The following is a 9,567-nucleotide window of genomic DNA, read 5'->3' on the forward strand; positions in this document are numbered from 1 at the left end:
TTCGAAAAGCTTCATTTTTACATCACTACCAATCAGCTAATCAACTCAAAACACCTACAAAGGTTTCCTGAGCCTTCAAAATGGTCTCTCAGTTTGGTTGACTAGGCTACACAATCATGGGGAAGACTGCTGATCTGACAGTTGTCCACAAGACAATCATTGACACCCTTCACAAGGAGGGTAAGCCACAATTCATTGCCAAAGAAGCTGGCTGTTCACAGAGTGCTGCATCCAAGCATGTTAACAAAGTTGAGTGAAAGAAAATGATGCACAACCAACCGAGAGAACTGCAGCCTTAAGAGGCTTGTCAAGCAAAATCAATTCAAGAATTTGGGTGAATTTGGGTGAACTAAGGAGCAGAAGAAATGGACTGTTGCCCAGTGGTTCAAAGTTCTATTTTCAGATGAGAGCAAGTTTTGTATTTCAGTTGGAAACCAAGGTACTAAAGTCTGGAGGAAGGCTGGATAAGCTCATTGCCCAAGTTACTTGAAGTCCAGTGTTTGGGGTGTAATGTCATCTGCTGGTGTTGGTCCACTGTGCTCTTTGAAAACCAAAGTCACTGCACCTGTTTTACCAAGGAATTTTAGAGAACTTCATGCTTCAATCTGCTGACCAGCTTTTTAAAAATGCTGATTTTCATTTTCATTTGGCACCTGCCCACACTGCCAAAAGCACCAAATGTTGGTTAAATGACCATGGTGTTGGTGTGCTTGACTGGCCAGCAAACTCACCAGACCTGAACCTCTTTGTCAAGAGGGGAAATGAGAAACAAGAGACCAAAAAATGCAGATGAGCTGAAGGCCACTGTCAAAGAAACCTGGGCTTTCATGCCACCTCAGCAGTGCCACAGACTGATCCCCTACATGCCATGCCAAATTGAGGCAGTAATTAAAGCAAAAGGAGTCCCTACCAAGTATTGAGTACATATTCAGTAAATGAACATACTTTCCAGAAGGCCAACAATTCACTAAAATGTTTTTTATTGGTCTTATGAAGTATTCTAACTTGTTAAAATAGTTAATTGGTGGGTTTTTGTTAAATGTGAGCCAAATCATCACAATTAAAATAACCAAAGACTTAAACTACTTTTGTCTGTGTGCACTGAATTTATTTAATACAATTTAGTTGAATTACTGAAATAAATGAACTTTTCCATGACATCCTAATTTATTGAGATGCACCTATAAAACAACAGAGCAGGACACTTGGGTTTATGAATGCTATAACTTTTACCAACAACCAGATTGCACTGTTTCAACACTGCTGATGTTTCAAATCTTTTTCTTAAACAAGCAAAGAAAAGTATCAAAGCATTAAGAGGCTTATTTTTCATGGATTAATGACTGGAAAATCATGACTGGAAAAAAGAAAAGCAGCTCAATCCAGACCTGCAGGTGTAATATTTACTGATTATTGAATGGTAAGATCCTCAGAGAGGAAAAACTAAAACAAAAGAAGAAAGGAAAAACAGCATCAGTGAAGGTGGTTGTGAATGTGCGTAGATGTGTGTTAGTTACAGGATCATAGAATGACACCTTTCCTCTGTCATAGTCCAGATACACTCTCACACGACAAAGATCCTTTTTAACAGGAAAACCATACCGATTTTTCATTCTGTATTGCACATTCCAGACATCACTTTCAAAGAAACCACATCCCCTCCTTTGGTTTGATGCTGTAGTTACTCCAACACTCCAGTATCGACTCTCTTTAACCTCCACATCCCAGCAGTGTGTTCCTGAGTTAAAACCCTCTGAACCCAGAACACAGGAATAGCTGTCAAATCTCTCTGGATTATCAGGAAGCAATTCACTGACAAAAATGTATCTCATACTGGTCAGATCATCAGACAGAAGGAGAAATCGATCTGCAGTGTTTGGATCCAGAATTACAGGAGCTGATGAGACACAATCAACAGGTGATCAAACACATCAGACATTTTTAAATCTGCAAATCTTCATCCATTTCCAGTGTATGTGTAAAGGCCGGGACACACCAAGCCGACGATCGGCCGTCTGGCCTCATTGGGAAGTTAGTGGGCGTCGGTGAAGCGTGTCGGTTCGGTGTGTTCCGCACGTCGGCTCTGGTCGGCTTTCGTCGGTCAAAGTTTGCCTGATTCAACATGTTGAATCGGCGTCGGGCTTGTCGGGGCCGTCTGGGAAAGAGAGCGCTCTGATTGGCTGTTCAGACATCGAATCAGAGTGTGTGGAGGACTTGAACGTGAAGTGACGTAACAAGCAAAGGAAGGAGTCAAGAGGGAACCGGCTCGCTGTCATCATTTCGCAATTCGCACAATTCGAAACCAACTATGGCTGTGTGGAACGAAGCTATTGAAGACGAGCTGATCAATGACAAAATCTGTTTTTATTAAATCATATTCTGTATATAAAATGAATGAATACGCAAAATATATCTGACATAAATAGCCCAAATAACAGATTTTCAAAACGAAAGGAAAAGACTGAGTGACATATGCTGCTGAGTTTGTACAACGGCGCCGGTGCGCTCACCACACACCAGCTACAGGTGGAGAGGAGAGAGTGATGGAGCCAATTCAATGAAAGGGGATTATTAGGAGGCCATGATTGATTAAGGCCAGTGAAGGGAGTTTGGCCAGGACATCGGGGTTACACCCCTACTCTTTAGTGCCATGGGATTTTTTGTGACCACAGAGAGTCAGGACCTCGGTTTAACGTCTCATCCGAAGGACGGTGCTTTTTACAGTATAGTGTCCCCGTCACTATACTGGGGCATTAGGACCCACACAGACCACAGGGTGAACACCCCCTGCTGGCCTCACTAACACCTCTTCCAACAACAACCTAGTTTTCCCAGGAGGTCTCCCATCCAGGTACTGACCAGGCTCAGCCCTGCTTAGTTTCAGTGAGCAACCGGTCTTGGGCTGTGGTTTGCTTAGTTTCTCTTTTACCCTAATTCGTTTTGGCTTGTTTAGCAACTTATATTCTTCATTCTTGTTTTGTTCTGAAAACCATTTAAAATAGCCTATAGGCTATTTATTGTGTTTAATGATTGTACATTATAACACTTTGCTTTATATTTATGTATTAATGTGGTTTGTGCTTATCCATGTTTAACCTAAACTACAACTTAACATTAATAACTAATAACTAATTAACTAACAAACACTGCCATCATATTAGCTGTGTAAAACTTGCTGTTAGTAACGGTTAACGTTAAATGAACGCTATCTCATGCATTACATTTTGATGACCATTACATAAGTCCAGAAAGATCACGTATCGTTCCTGAAAAAGCAGATATGCTTATTTTTTTTGAAAAAATAATTGTTAAATCTTCATAGCAAGCTGATGGTTGCAGATTTGCAAAATGCACAGTTTAGCTGCATTTTACACTGTATTGTATTTGTCCCTGGCAGACAGTTCTATTTTTGAGTTCATATATATCCTTTTAAAAGGAGAATTTTAATTTCTATTAGAAAATGTTGGACATTCTTGTAGAATTTCCACAAAATAATTTATGTTGTATTTTGTTAATTTTACAGAAGAATATTTATTTTATTATTTAATAAATTTTCTCATTGGTGATGCTAATCAACAATTTGTTGTCCCTTTTCTTTTAAATGAGAATCGATAAGGGAATCGATAAAGAATCGAATCATTAAGCAGAATCGAAAAAGGAATTGGAATCGTAAAAATCTTATCAATTCCCATCCCTATGTAGGAGCCTTATTGTTATTGAATGTAGATGCAGTAAGGAGGTGGATGGTGGTTCCAAAAATAAATAAATGTGGAAAATTAAGGAAAAAAATGTTTATGTTTATAAAAATATAAAATAAAATTATATCAGATCACTGAACTTAAAACAAGTGAATGTATTTTTTTAATGCACATTATAGTGTCTTATCTGCTCAGCCTTGAATGATACACTGATTGTTTGATTGTTTTTCCCTTGGGGGGTGTTCACTTGTTTGGGGAGGGGGAATGCTGCTCAGAAAATACAGAGACTCTGATCGTAAAGCAGCAGATCCGTGTCTTGCGTTTTCTTAATTATTTACATCTTCCCTCATCAGGTATGAAATCCATATAAATGTAATAAGATATATGTAAATAAATGTAATGCATTTGTAATTTGTTAAAGTTAGTAGAGATGCAAATACTATCCTTTAAAGAGTGAAAATGTTGTTGTTTTTGGTTGATTAACAGTTTGTATCGAGTTCAGCCTCTGCACCACGTGTGCTAATCACACATGTCATGATAATGATGGAGACAACGTGTTCTCGTAGTTTGTGGCTACGATCTAATGCAATTGAGTGAAATACAAATATAAAATATATTTGTGGTCTGACATAAACAGTATATCAGTGACAATTGTGTGTTCTAAAAATGTAAGAGTTAATTAAACAGTTTCATTTACCTTCCTGTATTTTTTTTTTAATTAAGTCATGTTTACATTATGTGAGTATATCAAAATGGGTGTAAAAAGTGTTAATTGTTATAAATATTATTGTTAACCCCTGGTGAAAAAAAACAGCATGCTAGTTAGGTATTTTTGTTGCTGGGATGCTGGTAAGGTGTTTTGATGCTTGTTAAAGCTGGTTTTTGCTGGACGTTAGCTGGTCAAGGACATCCAGTCAGATATATTTACATTTTCTTAGAATCTCTGCATCAGGATATGAAACTGCACAAATGCATATTCTTAAATAAACCACTGTTTGGTTCCCCTTAGGCTCTTTACTCATGCTTGGTTGTTGTTTTCAGCTGTAATTTATCAGTGTACAAATCAATGGCAATTAAATGCATGTTTGACAATTTTTTTTAATTTACATTAATTACGAACATGTATATAGAAGTTCTAAGTAGTTCTCTGGGAGATATTAAATAATAATAGTGAACTACCATTTTCAACTGAGCACTTTATTACTCATAATTTCTTGTTAATTAATATTAGTTACTATAATGTTAGTTGTGCATTACTCATTTGTTCCTTTGTAGTTATTTATTAACAATGGAACCGTATTCTAATTATTACCGTAAGTTCTTCTTGCCACTTGTTTAATGTGTAAGAATTCAAAATAGGTCTGATGGAAGGATTTGATTAGAATATTAGATTAAATATAGATTGCTGGTTTCTTTTACTCTGCTTTGGTAATGTTTTTGACCACTGCTTACGCTTATGCGCCACATTACTCACTGCAAGACTTTGGTAAGGAGCATGTAAAGCATGTAAGCATGTTAAATTAATTTTATGAACAAAGTCAATGATCGTGTACAGGAACGATCAGAAGGGAGACTGTGATGTTTTTTTTTTAATCATAACTATTGCTTTTCCTTGAAGGGCTATAACATTTGTATGCTTCTGAGAACAAAATGTACCAACACTTTAGTGTGTTGAAATAAGAGATGCATATGGACAAGACTTATTTTTATTTTTATATGTCTAAATATAAAAATAAGCATAATAAACCCATGCTGAAGTCAGCAAAAAACAAATTTGTTTTGCCAATAACAGAGGGAGGTTTGCTGAACTTCCCATAAGAACCAGGTTAGTTAAAAGGGATCATCAGATGCAAAACTCACTTTTACATGTTGTTTGAACATTAATGTGTGTTGGCAGTTTGTGTACATTACCACGCTACAACGATAAAAATCCACCCAGCATCATTTTTTTAATCTTTAAAACTTATATCTCCTTTTTAAAATCAGGTCATTCTCAGCTTCTTGTCGATGTGATGACACACTGACAGAGGCCACTCCCACAATAGTTGGTTGACATGAGTGTCTTACCTTAGACCCGCCCTCACTGAACTTAAACAGTCCTACTCTGATCGCCATTGTGTCGACTAAAGACTAGAATGTCTCTGATTGAGCGATTGAATTGTTATGTAGTTGGATGTAATAATGAACATAGCAGTCGTCATTTACTCCTGACATCTGAGCTGCTAAAGAGGCAGAGAATAGGCTACCGTTACTTTCGTTTTTGAAAGGAAAGCACCAATACCAATCTACATATGTGTCTGTGTTCGTGTGAATCACTCCTGATGCAGCTTCACCCACAGCAAAAGTGAGTTCAAGGTTTTTTTCATGCATCTTTGCAAATGGCATTTGTTTATAATGTATTGGTCAGCAAGTTTCACAGCTAAACGCAGCTAACGTAAACATTACGGCTCTTCATCCCACGGCAGAGAGGTGCAGGGCGAGCAGAGCTTATTAGCCTTTAAAGGATAATGCAACAGAATAGCTCGCTCTAAAAAGAACTGATTTTGACAAGGTTTTTACACTGAGACATTTTAACCAAAGTATGTTATAGACTTCTCATTAAGTCCCTAAAGAATCATCAACTTGTGGAAAATGGGTGTCCGTGACCCCTTTAAGGTTAGTCAAAGATTAAAGATATTAATCCAGAGTGATAGTGTTCAAAATGGACAAGACGTCATCTGACATTGGAATTTTGACAATTGAAAGTGTTGCCAGAAGACACCTACTAGTAAATTTATGTCAGATGCGTAGGGTAATTTCTACCACACTGTTCACAATGAAAGCCCATTTCCACCACATGATGCTGTGGCAAGTCACAATAGACCTTTTATCACACGTCCTATATCCGGTGAAGTGAAGCAGTGTATCGATACTTCCGGCCCCTTCACAACACAATAAAAACTAATGGAAGAATACTGTCTTTTGCCAGTGATACTGCAGTATACCAGGCTGCTTTTATTCTAAACAATACAATGCCTCAGTTTATACGATTTCTTGATACAACACAGATTATATGATTTTCCCAACTAACCTTCTGCAGTCATGTTAGTCCTGTCATTAACAATTTTTTTTTTTTTTTTTTTTCTCATACTGATCATATTTTATTTCTGTTTACATTTTTTCATGAATTTGACTGAGAAACTGTTATGAATCCAGTCTATGACTTTCCGTCAACTCCCCACCAGATGTCGCACTGTCATTACATTTGACTCTTACTCTACACAAGCTGTTCAGGGGGCAAAATTGAAAAAAACAAACAAAAAAAAACTTGTACTCAGACAAAGGAAACTACATTTATGTATCTTATATGCACCAAGCTACTGAGCTATGCTTTGATACAAACTCCCAACTTTTCTCTTTTTTTTTTAAATGTTTTTTTTTTTTTTTTTTTTTTTTTACTTGGACTGAGTAATATAATTTGAATTTTATCTTTAACAGCTTTCTATAGGTTTTTAACATTTCAAAACACATTTTCATGTTAGTAGACAGATTACACTTTCCAGGGGCGTCGGACAGTGGGTAATAGTGGAACAGAGTAATTAGGGGCCCTTGGCTGGGGATGAGGGGGGGCTCATCGTGAATCCACCCCCGAACTTAATATTGTGATTGCCGTAATATTGCGATCATGAACACCACTCCCCCCCACTTAATGTGATTTTTAGTTTTTACGGGGCCCCCTTAGCTGAGTCAGTGCACAGGGTCCAGATCCAGAATTCCCAGCGACGGCCCTGATCATGGAGGTGACAGAACGGACGGAGTTGACACATCTAACGGTGGTGACCAAAACCTGAATTTGTAGTCATTTTAACTATCAACTACATTGAATCAATTATTTACTGTATTAAAACAACCACAACAAACAGTATGTATGTTATTGTTTATAAAGCATCTATTCAAGAGTCATATTTAAGTATTTTGATATTTTATTGAAACTAAAAATCTAAATCTGACGGTGTTGACAAATTTGCCATTTCTTTCATGTAGTAGCCATTTTGTTTTGTTTTCTCTTGATGTTAAATGCTAATGGAACCAGCTTCAGGAGAATAAAATGCTCTAAATATTTCAAATATTTTTTTTTTCAGAAATTGGAAGATGGCGTTGACATATCATTGTGACAAGGGAAATACTAACATTTGGATTTAAAATATTCTAAAACTATAAAACTTAGCAGAGCCTGTCTGATACTCATGTTTTCTGCAGAGGAGGTTTGTGGCAAGGTGCTCATTTACAAAGACAGCTACCCATAATATTCCCTGATTTTATTACATTTTAATTAATGTCTGACAGTGTTGACAAAAAGTGAGGACACAACTTTGAAACCTTATGAAACATGCATGTGTCACTGAAAAACAACCTTGCTTTGATATGAGATATTATTAACTGTTTCTATTTACCTTTTGTTATGAAGCAGACGGGACAACAAGGTAAGAATGATACAAGTGATATTTATTAATATTAGCAGCAGTGCCGGAGGTGAACGGAGATCCTGTGATGGTGAGTACGTGATAGTAGGAAGGTTTCAGAGCCGGTTTGGAACTTGATGGGAATAACAGATCCTTTTCTTTGTAGGTGGCGAGACGGGAGGATTCCAAGAACGATCGAAGGAGGTATACTTGAGAGTCCGTGAATCCACCAACCTCCGCTGACGTGGAAGTCAGCTAACGGCCACACACCACTGACGACTGGAACTGAGAAGACACAGAAGACTGGAACTGGAACGAGACAGAGTTCAGGTAAGTACAATCAGGTAGATATTTTGATAGCGACACTCCAAAGAGAGAGACACTACAGTCCGCTTTCGTGGGAACGAGCCCGGACCATGAGTGGTGTGTGGAGAGTGGCTTTTATGTGCTGGTGGATGATTGCAGACAGGTGCGCGGGTGATTGGGTCCAGGTGACGGTGATTAGTGAAGATGAGTGCGTGAGGAACGGCTGATACGTGACATATGGCCCCCCTCCCGGAACGGCGCGTCCTCGCGCCGAAATGGATACACCAGCGGAGGGAGGGTGGGGGTTCAGGAGGCGGGTGAGGAGCAGGTGACGAACTGGAGATGGACATATGGACTGGAACGTGAGGCCAGGGTGGAGTGGAAGGAGGAAGAAGCCAGAGTGTAGTATTAAGTAGGAGGAGCCGGATGATGGTCCAGAGCCCAGCCAGGATGACACCCCAGGGCGGCGTCGAGGGAGGGAGGAGCCATGGTGGAGAACTGGTCCACGACACCCTGGGGACGAGCGACGGAGACGAAGCCTCTGGGGAAGATGAGCCAGGAGCAGCCGAGCAGACGGAGAGCCAGGGTGACACCGCAGGTCTGGAGGGCCAAGGTGACGCAGCAGGCTCAGGGGACCGAGGCAGAGCTGGGGCTCCGGAAGACCGCAGTGACACCGGAGCGACAGAGGACATAGGCGGAGCTGGAGGGAAGGAGGAGCCTGACGGAGCCGGAGGGACGGAATGACGAGGTGAAGCCGGAGGAGTGGAGTCCTTAGGCGACGGATGGTCAACGACTGACCAAGGCGGAGCCGGAGAGACGAGGGAGCCCGGTGGAGCTGGTGGGATGACGGGCCACGGTGGAGATGAGGGAGCCAGGAGCCAAGGCGGAGCCGAAGGGTCGGAGGACCGAGGTGGAGTCCAGGACTCGGAGGATGGAGGCAGGGACTGGGGAATGATCCGCCTTGGCGCAGCTGGAGCCTGGATGTCCCACGATGGCACCACACTCCTAGGTGGTGCTGCCTGAGGGTGAGCTGTGGGACAGACGGGCAGCAGCGGAGACAGGGCTGGAGGACTGGCTGGCTTGCGTGGAGGCGGGAGAGGGAGGCTGGGTGGGAACTTTGG

The sequence above is a fragment of the Garra rufa genome, chromosome 1 (assembly GCF_049309525.1).
Source record: "Garra rufa chromosome 1, GarRuf1.0, whole genome shotgun sequence".
Taxonomy (NCBI): Eukaryota; Metazoa; Chordata; class Actinopteri; order Cypriniformes; family Cyprinidae; genus Garra; species Garra rufa.